Source organism: Aegilops tauschii, chromosome 4 (assembly GCF_002575655.3).
Source record: "Aegilops tauschii subsp. strangulata cultivar AL8/78 chromosome 4, Aet v6.0, whole genome shotgun sequence".
Lineage (NCBI taxonomy): Eukaryota > Viridiplantae > Streptophyta > Magnoliopsida > Poales > Poaceae > Aegilops > Aegilops tauschii.
In genome coordinates, this window is record NC_053038.3 from 56756527 (window position 1) to 56773901 (window position 17375).

Here is a 17375-nt window from a genome sequence, read left to right on the forward strand (position 1 = left end):
TACTCAGATATTGTTGCTTTCGCTGACTCGTCGATGATCGAGCACTTGTATTCGAGCCCTCGAGGCCCCTGGCTTGTATTATGATGCTTGTATGACTTATTTATGTTTTTAGAGTTGTGTTGTGATATCTTTCCGTGAGTCCCCGATCTTGATCGTACATGTTTGCGTGCATGATTAGTGTACGATTGAATCGGGGGCTTAATCAGGACTAAGGTCATGATAAGTTAAAGTTCAATTAATCATATTACTTAAGAACTCCCACTTAGATAGACATCCCTATAGTCATCTAAATAATCACGTGATCGAAATCAACTAAACCATGTCCGATCATCACGTGAGATGTAGTAGTTTTCAATGGTGAATATCACTATGTTGATCATATCCACTATATGATTCACGCTCGACCTTTCGGTCTCCAGTGTTTCGAGGCCATATCTGTATATGCTAGGCTCTTCAGGTTTAACCCGAGTATTCTGCGTGTGCAAAACTGGCTTGCACCTGTTGTATGTGAATGTAGAGCTTATCACACCCGATCATCACGTGGTGTCTCAGCACGAAGAACTGTCGCAACGGTGTATACTCAGGGAGAACACTTATACCTTGAAATTTTGGGTAAGAGATCATCTTATAAAGCTACCGCCGAACCAAGCAAAATAAGATGTATAAAAGATAAACATCACATGCAATCAAAATATGTGATATGATATGGCCATCACCATCTTGTGCCTTTGATCTCCATCTCCAAAGTACCGTCATGATTTCTATCGTCACCGGCATGACACCATGATCTCCATCATCTTGATCTGTATCGACGTGTCGTCACATGGTTGTCTCGCCAACTATTGCTATCGCATAGCGATAAAGTAAAGCAATTATATGGCGCTTGCATCTTATGCATTAAAGAGACAACCATAAGGCTTCTGCCAGTTGCCGATAACTTCAACAAAACATGATCATCTCATAATACAACTTATATCTCATCACGTCTTGACCATATCACATCACAACAAGTCCTGCAAAAACAAGTTAGACGTCCTCTACTTTGTTGCTGCAAGTTTTACGTGGCTGCTACGGGCTGAGAAAGAACCGTTCTTACCTACGCATCAAAACCACAATGATTTTTTGTCAAGTATGTGCTATTTTAACCTTCAATAAGGACCGGGCGTAGCCACACTCGATTCAACTAAAGTTGGAGAAACTGACACCCGCCAGCCACCTGTGTGCGAAGAACGTCGGTAGAACCAGTCTCACGTAAGCGTACGCGTATTGTCGGTCCGGGCCGCTTCATCCAACAATACCGCCGAATCAAAGTATGACATGCTGGTAAGCAGTATGACTATTATGGCCCACAACTCACTTGTGTTCAACTCGTGCATATAACATCTACGCATAGACCTGGCTCGGATGCCACTGTTGGGGAACGTAGTAATTTCAAAAAAAAAATCCTACGCACACGCAAGATCATGTTGATGCATAGCAACGAGAGGGGAGAGTGTTGTCTACGTACCCTCGTAGACCGTAAGAGGAAGCGTTATGACAACGCGGTTGATGTAGTCGTACGTCTTCACGATCGACCGATCCTAGTACCGAAAGTACGGCACCTCCGCGATCTGCACACGTTCGGCTCGGTGACGTCCCACGAACTCACGATCCAGCAGTGTCGAGGGAGAGCTTCGTCAGCATCACGGCGTGATGACGGTGATGATGAAGCTACCGACGCAGGGCTTCGCCTAAGCACTGCAACGATATGACCGAGGTGGATTATGGTGGAGGGGGCACCGCACACGGCTAAGAGATCAATGATCAACTTGTGTGTATGGGGTGCCCCTGGCCACATATATAAAGGATGGAGGGAGGAGGAGGCCGGCCCTCATAGGGCGCGCCGAAAGTGTGGAGTCCTACTAGGACTCCCTAGTCCTAGTAGGATTCCACCTCCCACATGGAATAGGAAAAAGGGAAGGGAGAAGGAGAAGGAAGGAAGGGGGCGCCCCCTTTCCCTAGTCCAATTCGGACTAGTCCATGGGGAAGGGGCGCGGCCACCCTTGAGGCCTTTCTCTCCTTTCCCGTATGGCCCATTAAGGCCCAATACGAATTCCCGTAACTCTCCGGTACTCAGAAAAATACCCGAATCACTCGGAACCTTTCTGATGTCCGAATATAGCCTTCCAATATATCGATCTTTACGTCTCGACCATTTCGAGACTCCTCGTCATGTCCCCGATCTCATCCGGGACTCCGAACAAACTTCGGTCATCAAATCACATAACTCATAATACAAATCGTCACAGAACGTTAAGCGTGCGGACCCTACGGGTTCGAGAACTATGTAGACATGACCGAGACTCATCTCCAGTCAATAACCAATAGCAGAATCTGGATGCTCATATTGGTTCCTACATATTCTACGAAGATCTTTATCGGTCAAACCGCATAACAACATACGTTGTTCCCTTTGTCATCGGTATGTTACTTGCCCGAGATTCGATCGTCGGTATCTCAATACCTAGTTCAATCTCGTTACCGGCAAGTCTCTTTACTCGTTCCGTAATGCATCATCCCGCAACTCACTCATTAGTCACAATGCTTGCAAGGCTTATAGTGATGTGCATTACCGAGAGGGCCCGGAGATACCTCTCCAATACACAGAGTGACAAATCCTAATCTTGATCTATGCCAACTCAATAAACACCATCGGAGACACCTGTAGAGCATCTTTATAATCACCCAGTTACGTTGTGACTTTTGATAGCACACAAGGCGGTATTCGGGAGGTTCATAATCTCATATGCTGAGGAACATGTATAAGTCATGAAGAAAGCAGTAGCAATGAAACTGTAACGATCATAATGCTAAGCTAACGAATGGGTCTTGTCCATCACATCATTCTCCTAATGATGTGATCTCATTCATCAAATGACAACACATGTCTATGGTTAGGAAACATAACCATCTTTCATAAACGAACTAGTCAAGTAGAGGCATACTAGGGACACTTTGTTTTGTCTATGTATTCACACATGCACTAAGTTTCCGGTTAATACAATTCTAGCATGAATAATAAACATTTATCATGAAATAAGGAAATAAATAATAACTTTATTATTGCCTCTAGGGTATATTTCCTCCACGAAGGTCCCTCTGTGCAACTAAATAGGCTCGATGGCGTCACCGTTCGACGATCAGATCCGCGTGCGCAGTTACTACGTTGAAATCCCCTCACTTCGGCTTAACCAAACCATCAAAGAAAATTGAAGCTCCAAACCCCCGCCGAGACATCAAAATCGATGGCTTAAAGTCTGATGGTATCCCCTTTCCCATGATGTTAGATCTGGTCGAGAAGCCACAGATTGCCTCCACCCAAGCATCGTTTTTATATCGGCCAAGGGATGGAAGTCATGCCTCGCCAGACCAAGCCTGGAACTCGGATCCGATGAAGCAGTACGGCGGCCCGATAATCAGTCCCAACACAAAGGATCAGGACCGACGTTAGATCGACCTCGGAATAACCTATATGGTATTTCGATGTCAGATCGGATTGGAATAAAAATTTCACTCCCACCCACCGCTCACGTAGAGTATCGCCCCGATCGCTCAGGGTTGGCCGACATCTGGTACCTAGCCCTCATCATACAAAAGACAAACGAAGCGGTCCGGCAATTTTGGACACACTTTTCATTTTCGAAAAATAAAATTCCAGATTGTACGGACTAGGAGGCCTTAGCGGCATTCCGTTACAATGTCTACGATGACAGAACTAGAAAAGATGTGTCCCAGGTGATTCCCTTGCACGGTCTTGTCCAATACCCATGTCGACATCACATCTGCAGCTGAGAGCATCCACTCTGGATAGCTCAACGCAATGCACACTTGCACCCATATAGTTCTCGCGAACACACAACCTAACATGATGTGGTTGATTATTTCATCCTCTTGGTCACGAAGTGGGCAAAGATCTTGGTGCGACAAGTCCCTTTTTGCTAGACGATCGGACATCACACACCTATTTGTTGCGGCCGGCCACATGAAAAAATGACACTATAATGGTGCCCGCGATCTCCACATGAAGTCGGCAATGGGCATTATTTCATGACCCGCAAACTTGGTTGCTACGCCAAGCTTACGAAGAAGTTACCTTTGTTCTACCAGGACCACCACACTATATTCTCCTTCCCCTCTTCCCGTTGCACTCCTTCGTGCCTCATCCATAGGAGACAAATATACAAGTAGGGTGGTAATATCCAGGTACAGGTTAATGTCCGCTGCCCAAGCCACATTCTCCATTGCCATGCAAAATCGCCTTGAAGCTCGTAGCCATTTCGGGATCCGGGCGTAAAATCGCGAGGCTAGTTCCTTGATACGGTATCCACCAACCCATGGGTCTTCCCAAAATAGAGCTTGCCTTCTGTCACCAACTGTGACTCGCGTCACTGCTTTGAATAGCTGAGCCAATTCGTCTGGTATTGAGATATCGAATTCCTTCCAAGGTCAAGAGTCATCCATCCTTTGCAGCCATGCCCATCTAGCCTGCATTGCAATGTTGAGCCAATGCATATTTGGGCCCAAGCCTCCCAGCCCACTTAGGAACACAAACGAAGTCTCAAAATACAACACAATTACCAACATTAGCCTCGGCCTTGCCGCACCAAAGGAAACCTCATATTATTTTGTTGATAGCTTCGACAGTCTTCATCGGAAGCTCCAACACCATCATTGCATGTAGGTACATTGCACACAACACCGACTGAATAAGTAACAAGCGTCCACTCTTCGGCAGTGTTGATGCCCTCCCAGCTTGGTCCGTGTCACGTCATTAGGTCTAATCTATACAAAGGTTACTACACATTTCGTGTCCATTTAGATGTTTGCATGCAGAGCACTGCTTCGGTATACCCCACCCCTTACTAAACATATAAAGGACAATATAGACCTTTGGCAGATCATATTCACTTTGTATGTATCGTGCATCATCCGACGTACGTATACGCCGTATGTTCGCGCACAGGCGGGTGTCCAACTAGGCCGGCCCATGAAGCTAGCGTCTGCGCCTTGTAGCGATAAAAAAAACACGCGCATACGAAGATCAAACACAGGATCTCTTGATGTGGAGGAGCGTGGTACACCCAGTTTAATTAGTAAGGTTTCTTGGTTTCATAGCAGCCCAAAGCCTGAAGGATAATACCAACTCAGAATATATTTTTAAACTTTGAACGCAAAACATTTGTTAAAAAAACGTGAATGATTTTCCCTAAAAAAACACGTGAATGATTTATGAAACGCGGACACTTTTCAGATTTGTGAACAATTTTTTGAAAAGGGAACATTTTTTCAAAAAAGGAACATCTTTTATAATTCCAATTTTTTTTGCAAACACGATAATTTTTTGAAACTCCGGACCAAATTTTGAAAAAACTAACTCTTTAAAATTTTGAGGGCAATTTTTGAAACAGGAACATAAGATGAACATTTTTTGAAATTTCTGAAAAAGGAAACATTGTTTTAAAATTTGAAGACTTGAATTTTTTTCAAAATCCTGAACAATTTTCTCAAAGTTGCGAAAATTTTGAACAAAGACATTCTGAACAAAATTTAAAAAATAAGAAAAATTTCAGAAATTCGGAAACAATTTTTAAAAATGCAAACAGTTTTTAATTTATAAACAAAATTTGAAAACATGAAAAATTCTGAACATCTTTCAAAAACGCGAACATATCTCAAAAAGACCTTAAAAGCCAAAAGAAACTAAAAATAAAATAAAAAGCAAAGCAAAGAAAAATTAACATACATAAAAAGAAAAATGGAACTAAAAACTCTGGTACAGGAACCTTAATCCATAAAAAAAACCGGCTGGGGCGGTTCCTGAAACCGGAAAGTGAAAGCTTTAGATGGGCCCGTCCAAAATTGGTCGCTGGGGTCACTCGTGTGTGCGTTTCTCCGAGCTTATGTAGCAGAATACGTCATTTTTTGTTTCTCCTGTTTCGTTTTCTTATTTTTCAAAAAATGCTCCACTTTTCAAAAATTGTTTCAAATTTCCAAAATTTCTCACCTTTATATTTTTATTAAATATAAACATTCGCATTTAAGAAAATTGTACAGAAATTGCAAAAAATCTTTTGTCTATAAAAATTTCTCAAAATGTCAAACATGAATTTTTTTAAAAAACAGCAAACAAAATTTTGAACACGTTTTTTTTGTTTTTTCAGGATTTTTGAAAAACACTACAAAATTTGGAATTTTAAAAGGAAAAGAGAAAAAAAATTTGAAAAAAATTTGTTTTTCTTTTCTATTTTTTGTTCTCTACTCTTTTTATTTAATTAATATTTCTCCTTTTTGAACTTCATTATTTATTTTGAAACCTGTTCAATTATTTGAAATATTGTCTAGATTACCAAAATTATAGTTTTAAGTAATTTTTTAAAATTATGATTTCAAATTCTCTTTCCATCAAGTATTTATTAAATGTGTTAAAAACATTTACTGTTTTCTATTTTATCTCTTTATATTTATTAATTATGTGAAAAACTTAAAATTACACTTTTATTGCCTGTTTAAATTATTATTTTAAATTCTCTTTTTCTTCAAACCAGGCATGGATGCTTATCATGGGCACGTCCACCTGCTGGCAAAAGTTAGAGTTAATTGAAAAATGTCGAGAGAACAGCATATTCAGCATAGGATGTCCGGGTAGGCTAGAAGGCTTTGTTGGAGAGCATGTTGTTTCTCGACATCTGTTAAATAACTATGGTAAGCTACATAGTTTTATTTCAGGGATGGTAAGATTGCATGGTATGCGTTCGAAAGCGGAAACTACATAGTTTTATTTCAGCGATGGTAAGATTGCATGGTAAGCTCTGAGCGGCATGAATCCGGGCGGAGGGCTCGCGAACGAACGTGTTGGCGGAGGGTTTGGGTGGGTCCCCATTGTCAGATGCATATATTGCGGACGTTTGGACGTCCGCAAACTGCCTCCCCACATTAGCAAGTTTGATTATGTTTGTGTGTTTCGAACGTCCGAATCAGTCCGAACAATTTAGATGATCACCGTTAGAGGGAAAAAACATCTGAACTGTGTTGTCCGAACGTTCAAGGACGATTGATGCTCTCGTTGGAGTTGTCACAAGGAAGTCACTATCTGCAAGGAGATCTCATTATACCCACGTGCTTCCCTTGCCACCTCATTGCACCTATTAGGTTACCTCACAAGCAAGTTCCGGAAGGCTCCGCCGGCGAACTCCCATGGGCGCCTCATGCCTGGAGATTGCTGGATCGGATGGGATTCGGTCGTGCTCACCCATGTTTTTTCCAACCGTTTGGTTTCTGGAGGGAGTGGCGCAAAGCTCTGCTACTTGTTGCCATCATGGGACATGTCTTTTTCGTTCCATGATGAAGTCATAGGAAGAGAATGTCATGGAAGTTGTGATCTAAGGATCAATAAAGGTGATTCGAGTCTTTGCGGTGATGAGGAATTTGCTTGGTATTTCAGGACTCGTAGCAGCGGCATGCAAGTGGGGACGACAACACAGGAGAAGTTTCAGGTCTTACCTTTCACGGTGAAAATCCAAGGTCTGGCCTTAATTGGTTGTGCCTGGCAATGGCCTTTTTGAAGGCATTGTGTTGAGAACGTCTTCAGGGTGAAAACCTACGATCTATGATCAGGCGGCGAGGGCGCTTGTCCACTGTTTTATTTTTGGAGGCGTCGCTTTTGAAGAATTTGGACTTCAGGTGTTGTCTTGGTGGTGTTTGTACTGCTGCTTCAAGGACTAGATCACTGTAGCGGGACTTTTCTTTTAGCTTCTTCTTATTTACTTTTTTTTAGGGTGAATGACAGTGGGAGAGGCTCCCACTGACTTTGTATTACTCACAAAGGAACAATTACATATGTGTTACAAAGGGTTTTTGTGGCCCCCCGGCCATACAAGCTATCCACAGCCCTAGTGACCCAAATTTACAATGTAGTTGGACAGGAAGGGGCGAAGTTCCTCTCTGCAGTTATGTGTTAGCAGCTCCAAGAGATGCTTGAATCTAGCCAGCCATGCTCCGAAAGAATGCTGAATCCCTCTAAAGTGTTGGTTGTTTCTCTCCATCCATAGACTCCAAGCAGCCAAAAGAAATATATCCATGAATAGAGGTTGCCTCCAGTTATCCCTACCCCCACGCAATATAGCCAATATGTTGTCGTCTATCGGCCATGCCAATCCAACTTTATCCCAGCAGCGTTGGCTAAAGGGGCAATTGAAGAACAGATGTTCCACAGTTTCCTCTGGAGGGTTTTGACAGAACACGCATGTGTAGTTGCCCCCCATGACAGCAAAGTGTCTGCGTTTGAGCATATTCCTGGTATTCAGACGATCAACTAGGAGTAGCCACCCAAACATCTTGAATTTGATCGGGCTTTTGGCTTTCCAGAGCCATCCGAACGCCTCATCTGCCACAACCTGTTTGTAGCAATGGTTATAGAATTTCTTGGAGGAGAACCGCCCGAGCGTGCATTCCCAGATGTCACAGCGGTCGTTGGCCACCCGATTTTGTGCCAACCTCTCCTGGATCTCTTTGATTTCCTCCCTCGCCTGGGTCGAGAGAGGTAGACTAAAGATCATGGCTGGGTCAGTTGCAGTAAGAACCTTAGCAATGGAGTCGTCTTCATTCAAGCAAAATGAAAAAGCCCGTGGGTATATGTCCATGAGTGGGGAATCCTGAATATTATCAGACCAAACATCTTTCCAGAATAAGGCGCTAGAGCCATCCCCCGGGGTGACTTTAGTGATCCCTCGAAAGATCCCACTGAGTTGCATCACGTCCTTCCACCAGAAAGAGCCCACTGCCTCAGCTGCATGCGGTATTCTATTTCTATAGTAGGCATCCCAAACAAGCTCCACCCAGGGAACATCTTCATGATTATAGAATTTGAATAGATGTTTTAGGAGAAGGGCAGCATTCTGTGTTTTGATATCAATAACACCAAGGCCTCCGCAGCGTTTTGGGCGGCAAACAAGTTCCCAGGCCGCAAGAGAGTTATTCTTGACCCCTTCATCAGAGTTTTTTGCCCAGAGGCAATATCTACGCAGTTTGTCCAGATGTTCGATCACCTTTGGGTGCAATTTGATTGTGCACATTGCATATATCAGCATCGAAGTCACAACAGAATTGACCAAAGTCAGTTTGGCCCCGGATGACATCAGTGACAAGGCAGTGGATGTCTTCCTCTCAACTGCATTTACTAGCGGCATAAGATCAAGAACACTTGGCCTTGTCGTGCCCATTGGCAGGCCGAGGTAGGTGAAGGGCATGGAACCAACAGAACAACCAAAAACCCCAGCCAGTTCACAAGCACGTCGGTGATCAATGTTAATGGGTATAAGAGTTGATTTCTGAAAATTGATCTTCAGTCCAATCGAAATAGCATAATCTTCTAGGATAGTTTTCATACGGGCAGCCTGCTCGGGACATGCCTGCATAACTAAAATCGTGTCGTCAGCGTATTGGACAACAGGCAAATCACCCGCCCTGTCACGAGGGAGAGGAAGCTCAACTAGTCCTCGAGCAAAAGCATCGTTAACTGCTGCTTGAAGGAGGTCTGCCGCAAGGACGAAGATCAACGGTGAGAGAGGGTCCCCCTGTCGCACACCACATTTACAGTTGAATTTCCGACCAGGAACTCCATTAAGGAGTACAGAAGAAACCCCCGAGCCAAAGATCGTTTTCATCCAACCAAGCCATTTGTCATCAAAACCCATGTGCTTCATGATCTCCATCATGGGGGCGTGCTCAATGGTGTCAAACGCCTTGGCAAAGTCTAACTTGAGGAGGATGTTTTCCCTCGCTGAGGTATGGCATTGATGGATATATTCAAACGACCACGCCAGGCAATCTTGGATTGTCCTCCCTTTGAGGAAACCGTACTGGTTTTTGTGGATGATTTTGAGGATGACTTTCTATAGCCGGTTAGCCAAGATCTTAGTGATGATTTTCAGACAACAATTCAGTAAGGTAATTGGTCTATAATCATTTGCAGTTTCTGGAGAAGGGATCTTAGGGATCAAGGTGATGTACCCCTCACTAATGCTGGTGATATCCAGCCCTCCAGCATGAAAGGCATGGCACAGCTCATAGAAGTCCGACTTGATGATCTGCCAGCAGCTCTTAAGAAAACAACCGTTAAAACCATCAGGACCCGGAGCCCGATCACTCGGCATTTCCTTAATAACAGTGTCAATCTCGTCATTGGAAAAAGGTGCCGACAATTGATCCAGTCCCTCGATCCGACGGATGATTCTAGAAAGATCAAAATGCATGTTAGTGGGTTTAGAAGAACCCAAACGATCCTTATAGGTTTTGAACAACACCCCTTCCTTGCCAACGTGGTCATGGATTTCCACAGCACCATCACGAAGCGTGGCGATAGAATTATGTCTATATCTCTCAGTGGCCAGAGATTGAAAGAGCTTGGTGTTTTCATCCGCAAATCTGAAGTATCTGATCGTGCATCTTTTGCTCCAGTACTCGTTCTGAAACTGTAGCAATGTCTGCAAGTGAGATTTCAAAATCTTCTGAAAGTTTGACTCCTGGATAAATAGAGGTCTTTTGTCCTCGAGATTATGCATCCTAGCTAGAGATTCATTACTGTTCTGGATCATGATTTTCAGCTTTGAGATATCTCTGCTCCATCTCTTGAGATCATATCGCAGAGTTTTCAGTTTTTTACAAATGCGGGCAGCAGCGTTCGGGGCATGGCATGCCTTGGACCAAGAGGCGGCAACCACATCCATAGACCCAGAATGGTTAACCCAAAAATTCTCAAAACGGAAAAGCTTGGACTTGGGGATAGTAGATTCAATTCTAACCACACACGGAACATGATCAGACACCGGTTTCCCCAATGGCAAGACCATCGTGTTTGGGAAAGAGGTAGTCCAATAAGAGGACGAAAAGAACCAATCTAGCTGTTCGAGCAGGGGGTCAGCTTGCATATTACTCCAGGTATATGTTCTGCCCTTCACAGGTAGCTCCATCAAAGACTGCGCTCGAATGATTTCGTTAAATAACAACATGTCCGCAGCGTCACCCCCAGGTTTGTTTCTATTATTCGTGGAACGAATAAAGTTGAAATCTCCAAGGATCAACCAATTTTCATCATCAGGTATATTTAGGTCAAATAACCAGTTAGTAAAATCCACCCGACGCTGACCAGAGCATGGACCATAGACATTGATCAATTTCCAAGAATCATTAGACTGAGTAGCAACAAAAGAGACACCCACAGCGAACGAGTCAACATACCAAGGCGTGCCCACAAACACAGAGCTATTCCATATGATAACAAGACCACCAGAGGCACCCACTGATGGGGCAAACACAAATTTATCGAAACACTTAGGGCAGAAAGTTTTAATAAACGCCAGATCAAAAGAGTCACGCTTTGTTTCCTGGATACATAGCACAGAACATCCACTAGTATCAATAGCATTCCTAAGAGCCAAAGTTTTAGCATCAGAGTTGATGCCCCTGATGTTCCACGACAGAACATTCCACGACTTATTCATGAACAAGAGAAAATTCAGTCTCCAGCTCCAGTGGACGAGCGCTGATCATCCAGCAGCTTCTCGGGAGAAAGAACATCTTGCGCAATCCCGCAGCGTCTACCCATCTGTTGAAGATCTTCAATCGTCATAGGAGGGGGACAAGCATCAGACCGAACCTGCACGGGGGCAGCAGCCAAAGAAACAGCTGTGATAAAAGAAGTCTCGCGTGGTTTCACCCGTGACTTAGAGCGCTTGGTGTCAGAGACGTGATTGATCTTGAAACCATCATACTTATTAGATCGAGTGCTTCTTCTGACAGTGGTTGTGTCAAGAGGCACTAGCACATTGCGGGACTGGGGAGCATTATAAAGAGAAGTAGAAGCAATCACCTGAAGAGCAGTCTCTTGATCAGACAGGGGCACTGACTGTAACTCTGTATCTTGAGAGACAAGTCGTGAGATCGCCTTGAGACCAGGAGAGTGAGCCGCCCTCTCCCAATCAGTATCAATCACTTCAGACCTGCACTCAACAGACTCCTGCAGCAGAAACGATGGTATGATGGCAGCCCCCAACTGAAAGATTGAACTGAACACCTCTGACATAACATCACGCTCAGGGACTATGCCTTCAAGCCAGGCAAGCATAGCAACATTCAATTGGTTCTGTAGAAACTTGAAAGGATTAAGGGGTAACATAACAGCCTCAGATGGCTGAAAGGTTAGGGCTGGCGTATATATGCGTTTGAGCATCCCTCCCATCCAAAGCAACAATTCATGATCGACGACCACAAAGAAGTTAGCTGAATCTCCGCCAGATCTAACAAACGCAAGACGTGCAGTAGGATTCCCAAGTACAAAGCCATCCGCCAACGCTTCCACCGCCTGAAACTCTGAGTCAGAAGACCAAATATCTGCAGGTTGTCCTGAACATTGTTTTCTGGGTCCACACCATCCATCAGGGACGGCCCGTCATACTGGAAGAAAGTTCTAAAACTGAACCCTGTGTATGGCGGAGGAACCACGGGCCACATAGGCCAACCATTCTCCTGAATGTGCACCTGGGCAGGATCCGGGGCGTTCCATGCCGCTTCATTCAGAGCCTCTTGAGCAGCCAACTCATCAATTCTTGCCTGCTGCATGAGAGTGTAGTAGGGAAGCTCATATGGGTGGGGTGATGCATTCAGAAGAGGAGGAACATCTTTGTTACCAACTAAGCTGGGAATAGTATTTCTGCCATTCAGAACATACACAGGTACAGACCAAGATCAAGCAAGCCCTGGCAACAAACCAACCCTGGTAACCAACAGACTGTGCGGCACTTCAGCAACATCTTTGATATGACACTTAACCAGAACTCTAGCTTTGTTGTGATCCGGGCGTGGCCAGACAAGGAGCTTTCCAAAATTAGAAACGGCCTTATGAATATAGTGCTCAGTCTGGTAATCCAATGGGAAAGCTAGAAACATAACCCAAACTTCATATTCAAAAGCAGGCATGCGCATATTGAGACATTCATCATGAGGTACTAAAGAGAAAGTAGAATCCTCAGTCAGAGCGTGAGGTCCCTCCCTAATGGCAGCATCCCGACTCTCCATATCCGCAAAAACCACACAACCAATTCCCAGCGGGTAAATAAAATCATCCACCAAATCATACTCTAGATCCCCAGTGATAATGCGACAGACCTCGGCCAGCCAGAGCTCCTTTTGATGATCAGGGACTGGAGGATGGACTGAAACAATAGCATACCTGTCATGGTTGAGGGGCGGATCATCTACCACCATGACATGGCGCTGGACGCGATGAGCAGGGCCACGGTCGAAGGTCGATCCAACCGGAGCGAAGGCGAACGGGCGCACTGGGAAGTTCGCCATGGCTAGAGTTGCCGGAGGTTTGGAATCCGCCGAAAGGGGAAGCGCCGATGATGGACAGAGAGAAGGCGATGGGAGCGGGGGCAATGAAGGTGGGGGTGGTGAGCTCGAGGACGCCGGCTCACTCGATTGGGGTTTTTGGCAGGCTGAAGTGACTACACCCTGACCGGGGAGGCGTATCATCAAGCAATGGGCGGTGGCCACTTCCGAGGAGCGTGGGATTTTCTGGTTTTGTTTCCAGACCCAATGGTCACGCGTATCCCTCACAACACGGGCCATACCAACAACCATAGAATTTCCAAACACAGATACCCCCAACTCACCCCGAGGCAAGATCCTCTCAGATTTTGTTACTGGTAATGATTTTTGTGCCCAAACTAAATGCGGTAGAAATTTGCAAGATCTGGGCTTACGGGCCGCATGACCCAGACGGTGACAAAGCGTGCAACGACGAAGCCCAGGACAAAGCCTAGTCATGTGATCAATTGCAGAGCATGCATTGCATGGATGGCCTAAAGGGTCTGGGCCCACCTTGCATGGCACATGTTCATTGGAGTTTCTACGTGAAGAAAAACAGGAGCCATGCCCAGAAACATCCCCACGACTCTGATAAAAGTACCCAGTGCAATTGTCAGCGACATGACCAAGCCGATCACATATAGAACAATGCTTAAGCCGTTTGTATATATAATCTTTGGTTGGAACTGATGAGATTTGTACCATTTGCTTAACACTGTCATTATCATAACCAGCCTGCCATCCATCCAATATGGAGTAAAGAGTATCATCCGGGATGGACTCCCATGATCCCAAATCAAACAACCCACCTCGAAAAGAAGGCAACTTGGCCGGAATATCAGAGGAGATAGGTAGGGATAAGGACCCAATCCGAAAAATATCCGGAGAAACCGGAGCCCGAAAACTACCAAAAGAGATCACAGCCGGAGGCTCGCCGGAATGTAAGGTCGTCGGCGGCGGGATCAAACCCAAATTCTGAAACACGGGAATAGATGCAGGATCCATAGGCACATTATGTTGAGAAGATAACCATTTAGATTTGATCGCCGGACCAGGTGAAGAAGCCAAACCAGTCAGCTCAGAGTCCGCATGCCATGATTGAATCCGGGGGCGATTGTCCATACCGCGATGCAAATGAAAATGACAAATAAAGTCCGGCCAAATACGGTCCCGTAGACCAAAGATAAAATGTCCCACTCGATTTGATGCCACCGAGAACCGGAAATGACGATCCCCCAAGCAAACAACGTTGAAACCATCACTAAGCCCTCCAATACTTGACTGAAGAGCCAAACCAACCGAATCCACTGAGAGGGGAAAAGAGGCCGAGGAGAAGGAAACTTCAAGGAAGAATTCCTTGGAGCCGGAGTTGGGGACGAAGTGGACCATAGATCCAAACCGTGCACGCACCTGTGCCTCGACCTTAAGGCCGGGGGAAAAGTCCCAATGGAGGAGGCCATCCATTGGGTTCGCCAGGTGGAGATCGTAGGGTTAAACCCTAGAATCGCCATCAGAGTCGCCAGAGGTGGAGAGGAGAGGGGTGGGAATCGCCATCCAGAAGACCAGAGGTTGAAGAAGCACTATTTCTTATTTACTTTTTGACTATGTGCATATGTAGTGCCATTATGGTATTCCGTTGTTGCAGAGGCTGGGTGTAATTGCTATCTTCGTGATATTAATATATTCCCTTTATCGAAAAAAGATATAATAAAAATGGCTTCATGTATCGCTTGGTGCAAAAGCCAGGGGTTATACTCCTTCTCAAAAGAGAAAAGTATAAAATGTGGACAACTCGAGGGGACAGAAACATACATTTTTCCCAAAACACATTATGTACATCAACCAAGCCACAATTCCAAAACCGAAATACCTAAAGGAAGTCATACTTCGAAACCAGACACTGCATATGTTTATTTCAGGGATGGTAAGATAGCATGATAAAACTCTTTACTTGCATGCGACATAAGCCCTTTCGCGTGTTCATAGAAGATGCACTATGCTGCAAGTAAAGGATTGACCACATGACCGACAAACAACACCACACCAGTCAAATCTTCTCGGATCACGAAAAGGAATGGGTGGTCTGCGATAAAATCTATCTCCATTGGCGGGTCTAACGGTAGTGACATTAGCATAACCACTGCAGCCGTTGCGGCTGCAGCCTCCGTTCCTTCTTCATTCAATTCAACAAAGGACTTGTGGAAAACTGACGAGACGTACAAATTCTGCTCCTCTGCAGAATCCACCATCTTCGAAAGATCGGCTTCTTCGCTAAATGGAAGATGCAGTCCCAAACCTTTGAGCAAAATGGAAGCTTCGAATCCAAACGAAATCTTGAACTTGGGAAGCTTGAAATGTCTGACTGGGACCTTCTCAGTTGGGGGATGCTTCTCTAGGAACTCTGGTTCCGAGCTCACCTTTTCGGCCAAGTTCCAAAAACCGTCATTTGCTTCTGGAAGAAGTATGTACATGGAGAATTGCCTCATGTCTCCGCCTTGCCGCTAAGGAAGCTTAAGTACTTTGAAGTTGTCATAGGACGAAAGATACTGCTCATTTGTACTAGACATGAATGGTGCTTGTACTGAGCTCCCGTCAAGAAGACGGAACTCGCCGTCTATGGTCTTGGATGCATCAAACTCCTCTGTCCGGGCTCCTTTGAAATAAAGGGCATTTCCAAGAACAAGTCTAGTGGTGTTGTCGACAGATCCTTCCGGGAGGATCTCTTTGATGATACCTGATGTGATTTTCTCTACCCATGTGTTGACTTGACATGCAATTTCAGCAGCCTGAACCAATGAAAAGAGCAAACGCGCCGTTAAATAGTTTGCACAGTTGTCAAAATCATAAATAGTTATATGTTACATAATTTAGTTGTAGTTTCACCAAAGTAAAAACAGCATGAGCAACATTTGCATAAAGCATCTCTGCTGTAAAACAGAATCACATAACAGAAAAAGCGGTACTGTACAACTGAATCTGATGCCGAACAGAAGGACTGAGTAATTAACAGCATCGGACACATGCACATCACCTTAGTTTGGAAGTCGACGGAGTGGGTCTCGGCCTTGTACTTCCCAACGGCGACCTCCTTGAAGGACGACTTGAGCGGCATCGACGTGTCGACGAAGAGGCCATTAGCGAACGCGACGCGAGGACCGCCCTTGGCCGATGCGTCGGCGAGCACCAGCTGGACCACATGCTGGGCGAGCGCGTGGAGGCTCTCCGCCTCGCCTGTCCCTTCAGCACCGAGTGTAGCAGCCAGCTGACCCCGGGTGGCACCGCCCGCGTCGGCGGCGATGAGGCTAAGCGCGATGTGGAGGGAGAGCAGGGAGAAGGCTGCGTTGCCGGCAGCACCGTCGGCGTTCGAGGGCGAGGAGATGGCGGAGGCAACGCGGAGTGCAAAGCGCGTCTGGTGGGCGATGGAGAGGCGGGTGCCGGTGGCTGCCATTGCAGGGTGGTGCTGTGGGCGATGTTTTTTTAGAAGAACAGGGAGGCCCCTCCCTGGTTCCATTTTATCGAATGAAACCAAATCCAGTTTTTTACATCAGCTCACTGAGAGGAGCAGTTCAGAAGAAAGCTGTGGCTTAAGCCACTACAGGTTTTCGCAAACAGGTTTACATAAGCAATGCGGCACGACAGGGACCGTAAGGGCTCCACACACACTACACAGCATCAGATGCAGATCAGCTCCTGGGATGCCTTGCGCGACTTCAGCGGCGGTGCAGTCACCGCTTGAGGGGACCAGGCAGCCACCGGGGTCGAGGTTGGGCTCGGCATCGTTGCTGCTTCAGAGCGCTTCTTGGAGGGGGACGAAAAGCCCACTGCGTCGTCCGAGATCTTCAGCTTGTTCCAAGGGGTCACCAGTGGGGCTTCAGCGCGCTTCAGGATCAGCCACTAATCATCAGTGGTTGTCTCAGTTGGGTCGCGAGGTGTGTTGTGAAGGCCTCCAGCCTTTCCACAGCCCCATCCGA

General features: G+C 45.6%; 1 pseudogene; it reads right to left on the reverse strand.

Moving 5' to 3' along the window:
- Positions 1-15064: 15064 nt before the first annotated feature.
- On the reverse strand, positions 15065-16852 carry LOC109758948 (serpin-ZXA-like; annotated as a pseudogene).
- Positions 16853-17375: the final 523 nt, after the last annotated feature.